The sequence below is a fragment of the Ananas comosus genome, linkage group 2 (genome assembly GCF_001540865.1).
Source record: "Ananas comosus cultivar F153 linkage group 2, ASM154086v1, whole genome shotgun sequence".
Lineage (NCBI taxonomy): Eukaryota > Viridiplantae > Streptophyta > Magnoliopsida > Poales > Bromeliaceae > Ananas > Ananas comosus.
Window position 1 is genome coordinate 3,800,652 of NC_033622.1, and position 14,146 is coordinate 3,814,797.

The window sequence follows — 14,146 nt, forward strand, 5'->3', positions numbered from 1 at the left end:
AGGGGGTATATATAAATTCAAGAATTTGACACCTTATACTCACTCGGGGGAGGTGGGGGGAGTCACTGGACCCCATCGACTAATTGTACATTTTTCTCTCATTATGAGTTGTTAATTGGTTGACAGTTGTTTATTATTATTATTATTATTATTATTATTATTATTATTGTCATTATTTTATTTTGAATGGGCTTAATTACATTCTATAAGACTATAACTATACTGTAATTTAGTATTATTCTTTCTCAAAAATACTATTATATTATTATATTTTTATCTATTTTTATGCTGTATTTTAAATTTATTTTTATTTTTGGCCAATTTGCATAAAAAAATTCACTAATTTTGGACTTTTGCAAAAGTTGGTCACCTTTTTCGTTTTTGCAAATCCAGTCCGATTTTTCAGCAAACTGACCAAAATATCCTTATATCTTTTTCTCTTTTCTTTTTTTTTTTTTTTCTCTCGTTCTTTTTTNAAATACTATTATATTATTATATTTTTATCTATTTTTATGCTGTATTTTAAATTTATTTTTATTTTTGGCCAATTTGCATAAAAAAATTCACTAATTTTTTTTTTTTTCTCTCGTTCTTTTTTCCTTTCTCTTCCCAGATAGCGGCGGAGGCGAAAACGCCACCCCCCTGCTCCGGTGACGTCGCCCTTGCCCGCTCCGGCGACGTCGCCGGCGACGAGCCCACCTCCCCCACCTTGGCCTCTCCCCCGACCCCTCTTCCTACCGCGCCCTCGCCCAGGCCCTCTGTCGCCGCCTCCCTGCTCGACGACAAGCTCCACCGCGGCCTCCTTCTTCCTCCTCCTCCTTCTCCATTGGCGCGCCAATGCGAGACGAAGACGGAAGGATGCGGACTCGGCATGGAGCCTGTCGAAGTCGCAGGGGAGGAGCGCGGAGAGGTGGGCGGCGCCGCCGAGCCGCGCAGCGAGCTCGTGGTTCTCAGCACGGAGGCGCGTGAGGCGACTCCAGAGCTCCTCGAGGTGGAAGAATGAGGAAGAAAAAAAAAAAAGAGAATAAACGGAGGGGAAGAAAGAGAAAGAAAAAAAAAAGAAGAGAATAAACGGAGAGAAAGAAAGAAGAAGAAGAAGAGAATAAAAAATGGTGTAAATTTCACACAAATAGTGCAACGTTTGCCTAAAAAGTGCAATTTTTGTCATCCCAAATAGTATAAATTTCACCCAAATAATACAACGTTCGCCTAAAGAGTGTAAATTTTATCTCAAATAGTATAAATTTTATATAAAACAGTGTAATTTTTTTTTTAAATTGCACTCTTTGAGATAGAACTGTACTGTTTGGGTGAAATTTATAAATTTTATATAAAACAGTGCAATTTTTTTTTTAAATTGCACTCTTTAAGACAGAACTGCACTGTTTGGGTGAAGTTTACACCATTTCTCTTTTTTCACCACTGATGCGGGTCACCCTCTCGCTGCCGCTGCAGCAGCATATCCAGGGACGGAGCCATGAGGGGGCCGACAATGGCCATGGCCCCCCCAACATTTTTAAAATTACAGAACAATCCACACACACACACACACACACACACACACAATATATATATATATATATATATATATATTATATATATATATATAGTATATATATTAGTAAGCTATTAAAAAATTAAAATATTGTAAATTTAGGGGACTAAAGTGAAATTTTTTGAAAAGAATTGTTGCCTTGTGGGCCAAGACTCCATATATAGACCCAAAGGAGCCATGGCCCTATTTCAACTTTTCAATATTTACTTTATAGTCCTTGGTAGTTTATATATTGGGTGTTTCAGTTAATTTTTAAATACATCGGCCTATTTTGTAAAAAATTTTAGTGTAATATAGAGTTTCTCTCTTCTTATGTGTTTTATAGTGTGAAAATATATTAAGAACTTTTTAATTATAGTACATTTGAAATAAGTCCTTTCAACTTTAAATATTTTATTTATACATTCTTAACTTTCCAATTATTTTGATGAGCTAATTTATTTAACTAAATAAAATAGTATGCTAAATTTAATAGCTCTGTTAGATATTAGTCATTGGTTGTTATTATTTTATTAACAAAAATTTAAAAAAATTAAATTCTAACTAAATTGCTATTAGATTTAGTAAAATTCTTAAATTATTTGAATGAAATAATACAAATAAAATAATTAGAAGTTAAGCGAGTATAAATTAAAGAAATAAATTTAATATTTTTTAACATTAATTATCTAATCACTAAATTTTTTTATTAAAAATTTAAGTAGTTAAAATTTTATTTATCTGCTAAACTTTTTATTTGTATATATTTTGGCCCCCCTTGTGATTGAATTCTGGTTTCCTCCCTGAGCATCTCCACCGTCCGCATCTCCGTCCCCTCCCCCTCCTCACTATCACTCTCCTCCTCCTTCTCTGCTCGTCGTCTCTGGCGTCGGCGTCGGCATCTCCGGCGGAGGCTGCGGGGCTGCCGGAGCTGTGCGCGTCACCGGGGCTGCGGGCGCGCGACTGGCCCCGGCAAAGTGTTGAAAGCAAAATTTGTTATTTAATTGAAACCCAAAATATGGTACTTAATTAGTGATTTAATTGAGACGAGAAAGCAGATTTTGTGAAATTAAGTTAGATTTTAGATTCAGAGTAGTTATTAATTAATTAAATGGTGGCAGGGACGGAGCAAAGCATTGAAAGCAACTCCTCGTCGTCTCCGACGAAAGAGGAGGCGGTAGAGCGGGGTTGGGGGGAGGCGTGGGGGGCATAGGCAAGGGCGCGATAGAAGGAAGGGTCGGGGGAGAGGCCGAGGCGGGGGAGGCGGGCTCGTTGCCTTAGCCGGCGAGGGCGACGTCGCCGGGGTAGGAGGGGGTGGCGTTTCCGCCTTCACCGCTCTCTGGGAAGGAAAAGAAAAAAAAAAAGAACGAGAAAGAAAAAAAAAGGAGAAAGAAAAAAATACAAGGGTATTTTGGTCAGTTTGCTAAATAATCGGACCGAATCTGCAAAAACGAAAAATGTGGCCCACTTTTGCAAAAGCCCAAAATTAGTCGATTATTTATGCAAGTTGGCCTTTATTTTTCTATCTCGTACTATTTCTTTCCTCGAAAATATCAAAAATTATATTTTTTTTGCCAATTTCTATGTTTTTAGTGTCAAATCTATTATTTTAAAAAAATCTAATAATTTTATTAAGTAATGCCAATTGAATAGTAGAAAACAAACAAATTAAATCTCCATAACAGGCTTATTAAAAATTTCTATTAAATTATTTTTATGTGGAAATGAGAAGAATAAATGCTTTTTTTTTTGGCAATTTTAATATTAAATTATAGATTTATTGCTTTAGGAATTGAAAAATAATAATAATAATAATAGTTGATAGGTGCCTTTGAAAAATAGTACAATATAGGAAGTAAAAAAAATATATAAAATACAGTATAGTATATTGTAATTAGGGGCAATTTCATGGATACCCCTCCCAAAGTTTAAAATATCATAGATGCCCCTATAAAGTTTAAAATATTACCAATACCCCTATAAACACAAAAAATTATCATTAATACCCCTACTGTTAGTTATGTTAGTTTTACTATAGTTATTACATGGTTAAAGATGGGTTAATTTTTAAAATTAAGTCATTGAATAAATTGTATCAGTGGCCCCAAACTTTCAATCAAGTTTTATTTTGATTCTTAAACTTTTAACATATCTCCGTCGTAAAATTTTATATATTATTATTTTTATATATTTATTATTAGAGCATAAAATATTGTCTAGAGCAGTGCACCAGTACATCTATATGTAATGTTTTATCAGCTTTTTTTTATATATATATATTTTTTTTTTCATTCATTAAGTTATACTTTTTTTTTTATATAAAAATTGGATCGAACGTACTGAAAATATAAGATGGATGAGAAAACCATAAATTAAAATATGTGCAAGTAATAATTTTTAATATAAAATAAGAACTAAAATGAATACTGTTGAAAGGTTACGGACTAAATTAAATACCTTATTAAATGTTTAAGATGTTGAGTGTCTAAATGTAATGTTTAGTTTGTCACGGAAGCATCAAAAACTTAAATTGTAATAAAAAAAATAAGTTAAAAATTACCCACTGTCCTTTGCCCAGGTGGCTAAAGATTTGGTAGTTGGTATTTGAGAGCTCAGTTTCGAGTACTAGTTACTTTACATTTTCAATCAAATTTATTTCTAAAAAAAAAATTAACGTAGGGAATCCTATGTTATCTTTCTCTCTCAAAAAAATAAAAAATCAAAATGTTCATTTCACTCATATTTTGATAAACTTTTGGAGAGCATGTTAGGAGCAATATATATTTTTGGATTAATTTCATCCGTACTTGTCACACCCCATTAATCCCACATCGGATAGGAATGGAAATGTGATTAGGTATATAAGAGACTTAAACACTACTAATAATAACTGGGCTTAAGTATTTTGGGTCGATAGTTGGGCCCAATGAGTTATTATTGCTAGTGGGCTGGGTCGTTACATTTGGTATCAGAGCCAGTTCACCTGCCGGAAATGTGTGACGAGTCTCGGCTGAGTTAGGGGCAGGGTCTGGATGACAAGGCTAGCGAGACGAGTCTCACATCGCCTGATAATCTTGCGCTGTGTGTGTGATTGGACTGACGAGAACGTCAGGGTCTTATAAATCCCACGGGTGATCTTGGGCTGTGTGTGTGATTAGACTGACGAGAGTGTCAGGGCCTTATTAATCCCACATCGGATAGGAATGGAGATGTGATTGGGTATATAAGAGATATATAAGAGACAACGGGGATGTGCTTGGGTATTTAAGTCTCTAGTTAAGCATTTTGGGCCGGTGGTTGGGCCCAATGAGTTATTATTGCTAATGGGCTGGGTCGTTACAGTACCCTTCTAAAGTTATAAAATATCATAAATATCCCTACAAATTTTGTTATATCATAATTATCCCTCCAAATACTTCCTTTCTTTCAAAAATGCCCTTGCATTTATACTCCATCTATTCAAGTTATTTTGACCTTGATTAGATGGTAGTTTACCAAAGGTTAAAATTTGAAATACCTATTTTGTCGTTGAGTTAGAGCTTTTAGAGGGTATATTAATAATGATAGTTTTTGTATTTCTTCATATGTCTATGTTAGTCAGTTTGTATATTAATTTGCTGAGTTATAGATTGTATTAACCAATTCTCTTAATTATGATGCTTTTATCTCTATCAATTCTAAATTCTACCAACAAATAAACATTAGATGACAAAGTGGACTGTTTTGGTATATTTATAAAAGACAAGATGCATAGTAAACAATTAAAAATATTTAACATGATGAAAATAATAACTTATTTGAATATACTGATCGATACAGGAATTCTAATAAAATGACTAACATAGGTTTCATATCTAGATTTAAATCGTTATCTTAAAAACCTATAATTTTTCTCTAACTAAGTGTCTTATACAATATAAGTATTACATTGAAGATCAACAACTTTAGATAGAATATGATTTTACATTCGGGACGTGAGATTCTTTGCTCAATCACTTTCTCCAAGTTTTCGATCTGGTATTTCATGTCAATCGTTGTAAACAAGTTTGATGTGAAACTTTTAAATCTGAAAGGCATTTATAAAAATTATAACAAGTCAGTGACTATTGAAAATTTGATAAGGACAATTGTGATAAGGGCAAAATTGGTATATGGTTCCGTTAGTTAAAATTTTAACGAAAAATTATTTTAAAGATTACTTTTGAAAGTTTTTCATATATAGAGGGGTATTTACGATATTTCAATTTTTAAGGGGTATTTATATAAATATCAGCTTTTGAATGGGCACTCAGGAATTTTTTCCTATATTTTTCGTACTAATTTAATAACTTGTGGAAGTTGGTAAGACATGTTTATGAGATTTTTCAAATTTAAAGAACACTTATGAAAGCTATATATAATTGACTAGTGATGGTTGAGACACTTTAATAGGGCGACCATGAAATAGATGTTGACTAAAAGTTGTTTTGAAGGGCACTTTTAAATGTTTTGTATAATTAGAGGGATATTTCGAACATATTTTAATTTACAGGGGCATCCATGCATCTAAATATATATTTTATTTATTCACATATTTTTAGCATTATAAATATTTTTAACTAATTAATTATTACATATTTTATATAAAAAAATTGTGATTGAGAAAATGATTTTAGATATCACATTAGATGACACTTGATAATAATTATTGTAGCCCAGGATTAATATGTGTAGTATCCTTAATTTTTCTTATTCTTTAATTTTTTTGTTGTTTTTGAGTTGGTAGACTAGGTAGTGGATAAGGATGTCACGTGCAACTTTAACCTCATGCATCCTTATCAATTTAGTTTAACTGAGGTGTACATTTTTTTTTTATTTGCTCTCTCTCTCTCTAGTTCTTGACCAATACGTAGAGGAGGAGCTCGAGTGGTGTGGAGTGTCGTCGACGTCGCGCCGCGGTGCCGTTCGAGTGTGTATTCGTCGTCGTAGCATCGCGAGGAGGCCGGGCGAGGGTTCAATTCCGTCGTTTTCGATGTCGCGCCAGATTATGATTTGCGTTTGAGGTGGGTTTATCATCGGATTTCTTCTTCTATAGCTTTATTAGTCGACATGTATTGTTGGTGTTGCACATTACTATTGTTTAGCTCAAATCCATGGGTATGCATGTTTTAGACATATAAACTGAATTTGAAGTATGTTATTAGTTATTATTAATTATACATATTGGATTTGGATTTGACATAAGAGAAAACTAGCGTTCGGGACCTATCATATGTTAAACTACCTGATTTAGCCTTAGGGGCCGTTGTATTTTTATACTGTCGCAGTATCCTTGTGGTGAGTACCCTATAGTTCAGTTTACTATTACGCTCGTGCTAGGATGCTAAGCCTATTTTTACAGTAGTGTTTACACTGTTCTGGACTAGTGGGTCCCATAGTGGTTGACGGCGGACGCGAATTTAATTGTTTTGATATCAGATTATGCCGAGGGCACGTGACTAGTGGTTGATAGTTCAGCAAGATCCTATTTACTTGACATGAGCCTGTGAGAGCCAGAATGAAATGACAGAGACAGTAACTCGTGGGTCGCACCCGCGAATGCCATTCCGGAATGAGGTTTCAGTGCGGTAAGTGTCGCAGTTTCTGTTGGATAGTTCTTGAGCCGGCCACCCCCGGGGCGGTGTATGGCGTAGTGAGATACAGGCAGGGTGGGCCCGTTTGGGCAGCCCGGGTGATAGTGAGTGACTTTTACTTGGTTAGTGTAGAGCATGCTAGTGTAGCAATATGTAGCTGTAGATTGCTTTCCAGCTTTTTCCTACTAGCTCTGTTTCTTTCAGTAGACTTAGTGGGTGGACCAGTGATGTTGAGGGCGATACCCACTGAGAACTACTTATTTTTACAGTAGTTCTCACGCCCAGTTATTACCACTATTTTGCAGAGCCATCGTCTTTGGCTGCTGCTGGTGTTGCCGATTCTGATCGTGTCAAAGACGTCGCAAGTTAGAGCCCTACCAGACGAGTCGTTGTGATAGAGGAGCACTTGCTGCAGGTAGTTGTACTTTTATTATTTTTGAGTTCATGTACGTACTGATGTATAACTCGCTGGAGCGAGTACTTTTGTACAGAGTTTTCTTGTATGTATATGAGACTTACTTTGTTCTACCTATTTAGTTTCTTTACAGCTCTATACTACTGGTTGTAGTACTGTATGTATTACTGTTCCAGCTATGCTTCGTATACAGGATAAATTCTTTGTATACGGCGGATTTGTCGGCGTGCCCGGGGAACGTGTTAATCCGGGGCATGACAATATGGGTGTATAATAATACATTTTATTATTACCTTGTTCAAAAGTATATATATATAAATAACTTAGTTAATTTGCGAATTATTCGAAAACTCTTAAAAATCCGAATAAAACAGTCCGTATGCGATTTATTCCTAAAAATTTGGAATAAAACATAAATTTTTTGGTTTAAATTTATTATTCACGAATAATTCGCGTATGCCGAACTATTCGGCCAAAAAACACGCAAAATTTTTAGATAAAATCCCTTCTCGAATTATTGTCGAATTATTTATGAATTATTCGCAAATTATTGAAAAACTTTATAAATTTTCGGAGTATGTGGATCATGAAAAAAATGAAGATGGATATGACAATAAAATTTACTATTGCTTTTATTACTTAACATACTTTATTTTGTAATTATTTATTTTTATATTCTTAAGAATTTAAACTATATGTGATAGTAGCATAAATTTAGAGAAAAAAATAATTTAATAGCCAAATTTTTAATCCCGAATTTTAATTGATGAACATATAATTTTCGTATAAATCACATATTCGAATAATTAACAAATCTATTTTTAAAACAGTATTTTTTTAATAAATTTAAAAATTAAAATATAAATTTTATTCGAATTATATTAGTACCAAATTTTTACGGAATTAACTTAATTACGATACATAGGAGGGAAGAACAGGTGCACGTGGGGTGATAACTGGGTGAGTGCTGTACTACGATTTGAGGAGCTTCCGTGGGTGGGTGACAGAGCACTTGTGTGGAATGGGGGTGCATGTGATGTGAAAGTTACCAAAGTTTTCCTTTTCTTTTATTTATAGAGAGAGAAAGAGAGAGAGAGAGAGAGAGGGCGAGAGAAAGGAGGTGTTTGTCCTAGTTTTTAAAAAGTATTTTTGAATTGAAAAATAATTTTTGATTTAATAGAGCGTTTGACAACTATATTTTTAAAATCTGGTTCTACCTTTTAGAATTACTAATATAGGAACTAAACGAATTTGGAATTGCTATTTTTTTTTAAAGAAAAATAGTATTTTATCCTGTCCGTTTATTTTCCTTCGATTTGTTTGCTTGGGATATAAATAAAATTATGTATTTCAGAAATAAATATAAATTCAAGTATATAAGTAGGACCTAAACGAATTTTATTTTTGAATAAAAATTAAATTATTTCTAAGAATAAGATAAATAATATTTGGATAGTCAGATTAGAATACGAGGAATAAACGTTTAACATTAAAATATTAAATAAAAGTAATTTAATAAATTAATAAATTTATTAGTTATGAATATTGTATAAGATAATACAAATAAATTAATTAATTAGTGAAATATAAAAAATCATTTAACTTTTTAATTAGTTAGTAAATTATTTTAGTTAGATAATTAGTAAAAAAATTAACTAGATTAGTAAAAATATTAATGGTTGATCGATGTAAAGATTAGTTTATAGTTAAACACATTAAACTATTAATTTTTCTTAACTAATAATTATAAATAACAAATTAGTTAATTATTTTATTATTTAAGTAATAGGTAATGATTTAAATACATTAATTTTATAAATTAATAATTTAGTACCATTATTAAAATTAAATTTAGATTTTAATTAAGATTGTTCTCACTTGGGAACAACCTTGTTCTAGAAAAAAGGTGGAACAACAGTTCCAGCCTTATATCAGCTTGTTTCAGAAAAAGAAGAACTGCTGTTCCCCTCTCCCAAAATTGCATTTGGGCATAAAGGGAGGATTAAGGAATAAGAGTTTATTCCTCCCTTTATACCTCCCTTTCTAAAAATAAATTTAGCTGAAAATTTGAATCAACTAGATTTCTAATTTGGGACCTCGAGTTTCAACCACCAATCCCTTTGCCAGTTGCATTAGGGACGGTCGTGTGGGAATGGGATTGTTTTTTTGTTTTTGTTTTTGTTTTTTTTTTTTTTTGAGAGAGAGATAGGTAGCATGCTACCCGCTTCTTTTATTTCATTTAAAAATAAACTTAGCTGAAAATATGAATCAACTAAGATTCGAACTTGGGACCTCAGGTACCAACCACCAAGCCCGTTGCCACTTGTGTTAAGGACGGTCAGTGTGGGATTGGGATTGTTGGTATGGCAAGAGAGAGGAGAGCGAACCTTATAATATTATTTAAGTAAACGTCAAATACCATCTCTATAGTTTCACACTTTCTTACTTTAGTACTTTGTGATTTAAAAGTATATTATTTTATCATCCCGTGGTTTCTTTTTCTTATTCTGGTAGTAGTTATGTTAACTCTCCGTTAAATTATACACAAAAAACTGCAGATACTCTATCTATGATTTATTGAATATGCACTTTAGTACCTTGTGGTTTACTAAATTTTCACTTTAATACCCTATGATTTTAACTTGATCACTAATTTAACAACAAAATTAACGGAGGAGATAATAGAAAAACAAAAACAAAACCACAAAATACTAAAGTGATACATATTTAAATCATAAGGTACTAAAGTGAAAAAGTGTAAAATTATAAGAATAGTATTTGAAGTTTTTTCTATTGCCTATAGCATTGCTCTATTTATAATAGGCTAAAATACAAAAAAAAATTTATAAATATTTATTTTTTATTTTTTTTGAAAGAATCCTGTGGTTTTAACTTTATTACTGATTTAACAAAAAAAATTAATGGAGGGAATAACATAAATAGAAAAACAAAACCACAAGCTACTAAAGTGATATATTTTAAATCACAAGATATTAAAGTAAGAAAGAGTGAAATTATAGGGATGGTATTTGAAGTTTTTTATATTATTTATAATGGCCTAAAATATAGAAATTTTTTTNCTTAAAATTTCAAAAATATTTTTAGAGAAGGCGTTAATGGAAAGAAGAAAATGAGCAAATTATTTTTATTTTTTTATAAAAAAATAATTTTTTAATATATTTATGTGATTTTGAAAGTTATTTTCGGCATAAATTATAAGAAATGGATCGAATATGATAGAATCCTGACGAATGGAGGCTAAATACAATAACTTGAAATATTGAGGAGACAAAATATAGAAAGTTAGAAAGAAAAAATAAAAAACTGGGTACTTAGAAGTGAGTATTTTGTAATTTAACTTTTATAATAAAATAATAATAATATTATTATATTAAATTTTATGTATAAAAATAATCATTATTTATTTAATAAGTGTTAAACTCACTCCATTATATGTATTGCTAATTCATAAACAATATAATAAAATATCCAAAAACGAATTGTCCGGAGCACGAGGCATTTTGTGTTTTTTAAATGGAGGCGGAGGATATAATCTCGATGTGGATACTGCCATGTCTGCTGCGGCGTTATCTGGGCCGCTAATGTCGGCAAAGGAGTGCTCCTGCCGCATTGGACTCACAATGATCTCCTGTTATAATTTACTCTTAATTATAAAAAAGGTTAATCTTACATGGCTCCCTGCAAATATAATAAATTATAAATATATTTTTATAAAGTTCAACTTTCATATATTGTTTCTATAACAATCGTAATATTTTAAATATGTCCCTCCAATTTGTTACTGTCAAAATACCTTTTATTTTATAAGTGAAATGACCTTTTTGGCATCACAAATATGTCTGTCCAAAAATTTCAACTATTAATTGAAGAGAAATAAAAAAGTCAATTCACCTTATTAACTAATTACAAGAAAGCCTTATATTTTTAACATTTGTTTATTAGGAAAAAAAAAGGCCAATTTGCATAAAAAATCGACTGATTTTGGGCTTTTGTAAAATCGGGCCACATTTTTCATTTTTGCAGATTCGGTCCGAATTTTCAACAAACTGACCAAAATATCATTATTATTTTTCTCTCTCCTCTTTCTCTCTCCTCTTCATTTTTCTCGTTCTTTTTTTTTTTCTCTCGCCGAAAAAAATAGCGAAGGCAGAGGTGAAGGCGGAAACTATCCGCCTCACCACTCACCCTTATGCTCTCGCCCTCACTCTTACTCTTGCCCTCGCCGACGCATCCCTCACCTTCCTCGCCTCCGATCCCGCCAAGGCCGCACAGCAATTTTTTTTTTTTTTTTGCTTTTTTCTTTTCTTTTCTTCTCCGACTCTCCTCTACCATCTCCGACGACGACGTCTCTCTCGCCTTTCCCCGCACTTCTTGTCCCTCCCTTTCCCTCCTCTTCGCCTTCGACGACGATGCATCTTCGCCGGCGCCGACGTCGACGTCGACACCGTAGAGGTCACTGCGGCACTGCAGCCTCGGAGCCGGGGGTCCTTAGCGGCATTGTCGCCGGCGCCGTGGCCGTTGGCAGAGAGGGGCGACAAAAAAAATATAAAAGAAGCAAGAAAAAAAAAATAAAGATACAAAATTATAGAAAAATAAGGATGAAGATTAAATTGCATCGTTAACTGTAAAAAAATTATAAGTTGCACTACTTAAGATGTAAACTGCAGCTTTAAAATGAAAATTACACTCTTTAAACGAAAATTACACTCTTTGGAAGATATTTACAATGTTTCTCCTCTTATTGCACTCTTTCAGATGTAAACTGTATCCATTAAGATGAAAATTACACTCTTTAAAGGAAAGTTGCACTGTTTCTCCTCTTGTTACACCATTTTTCCTCATGTTACACTATTTTTTATCTTAAACTGCACCCCTTTAAGAGATATTTATACTGTTTTTGCTTTTGTTGCACTGTTTCTCCTCTTATTGCACTATTTATCCTCTTGTTACACTATTTTTATCTTAAACTGCACCCTTTAAGAGGAGAAACAGTATAACAAGAGGAGAAATAGTGCAACAAGAGGAGAAACAGTGCAACAAGAGGAGAAACAGTATAAATATCTCTTAAATGGGTGCAGTTTAAGATAAAAAATAGTGTAAGAAGAGGAGAAATAGTGCAACAAGAGGAGAAACAGTGTAAATTTCGTTTAAAGAGTGTAACTTTCATCTTAATAAATGCAGTTTACATCTGAAAGAGTGCAACAAGAAGAGAAACAGTGTAAATATCTCCCAAAGAGTGTAATTTTCATCTTAAAGTTGCAGTTTACATCTTAAGTAGTACAACTTGTAATTTTTTTTTGCAGCTAACGATGCAATTTTATATTCATCCTTTTTTTATATAATTTTTTTATCTTTTTTTTTTCTGTTTTTTCTATAATCTTTTTTTTGTCACCCTCCTTACCAACAGCCACGGCGCCGGAGACGACACCGCTAAGGTGTAATACCCTTCATTTTGAGTTGGTCTAGGGGCATAGTGGTCATTTTTTTTTTGGATAAGGATGCCACCACCCTTTTCATGTTTATCCCTTCAAATTAACAGAGGGTGTGCATTTTTTTTGTTCTCTCTAGTTAATTACGTGCATGGTGGAGAGCACGGGTAGAGGTAGCCGAGGAGCTCGGATTCGACGCCGACGACGCGCCGCGAAGCCGTTCGAGGGTACGGTTGGGATCGTAGCATTGCGAGGAAGCTAGGCGAGGGTGTGTTTTCGCCGTTCTCGACGCCGCGTCGATGTCCGATTAGCCTTTGAGGTGAGTGTTTCGTCGCATTACTTCAAGTATTATCATTTCGAGCTTGGTGCTGATTTGCAGAATTTCCAGCGTCGACCGTCGGTATTTCAGTTCGTACTCGGCGTAGGAGCGTCGGGTTTCGACGGGACTTGGTTCTTTGGATTTGGGACTTCGAGAGGAATCCACGAAGCCCTTACTTGCTGGATTTGGTAAAGGTTTGCTAGGTCGGAATTTCGCTCTTCTCTGTTGCTGTTTTTGGAGGCAGAATTAATGTTTATTGTCGGATTCTTCGTGTAGAGTTTAGCGGGAGCTTGACTTCGGGCCTTGGGAGGTTTTCGGACGTTTCGGCAGGTTGTTCCGCAGCCGAGGGGAGTTCCGTGCTGCCAGGGATTAGCGATCGAGGTGGGTTACATCGGTTTATTCCTAAGTATTATAGTAGTCGACATGTATGATTTTCTGTTTTTGTAAATCATGTGGTAGCTCAATTTCGTCGATTGTATAATGAATGAAATTAGCTTGAGGGCATGACTTGTAACTATAAATATACATGTTGGACTTAGAATTAAACTTAGAAGAAAACCAACGTTCGGGACCTGGCATATGTTAAACTACCTGATTTAGCCTAGGGGCTGTTGTATTATTTTATACTGTTGCAGTATCCTCATAGTGAGTATTCCAGGTAGTTTAGTTTTTAGTTACGCTCGTGCTGGGATGCCGAGTGTATTTTTACAGTAGTGTTCAGGCTGTTCCGGACCGTTGGGTGCCGTTGAAGTTGACGGTGGACTCGTATCGCCTTTTTGGCGTTAGATTGTGCCGAGGGCACGTTACCTGTTAGTT

General features: G+C 33.8%; 1 long non-coding RNA gene across 2 annotated transcripts; it reads left to right on the forward strand.

The window, feature by feature from the left end:
* On the forward strand, positions 13,140-13,825 carry LOC109706856. Of its 2 annotated transcripts, none has more exons than XR_002215335.1 (3): positions 13,140-13,330; positions 13,400-13,524; positions 13,607-13,825. It is a non-coding gene; the product is annotated as an uncharacterized LOC109706856 (long non-coding RNA). The 2 variants fall into 2 exon arrangements; XR_002215334.1 differs by having other exon boundaries at positions 13,400-13,518.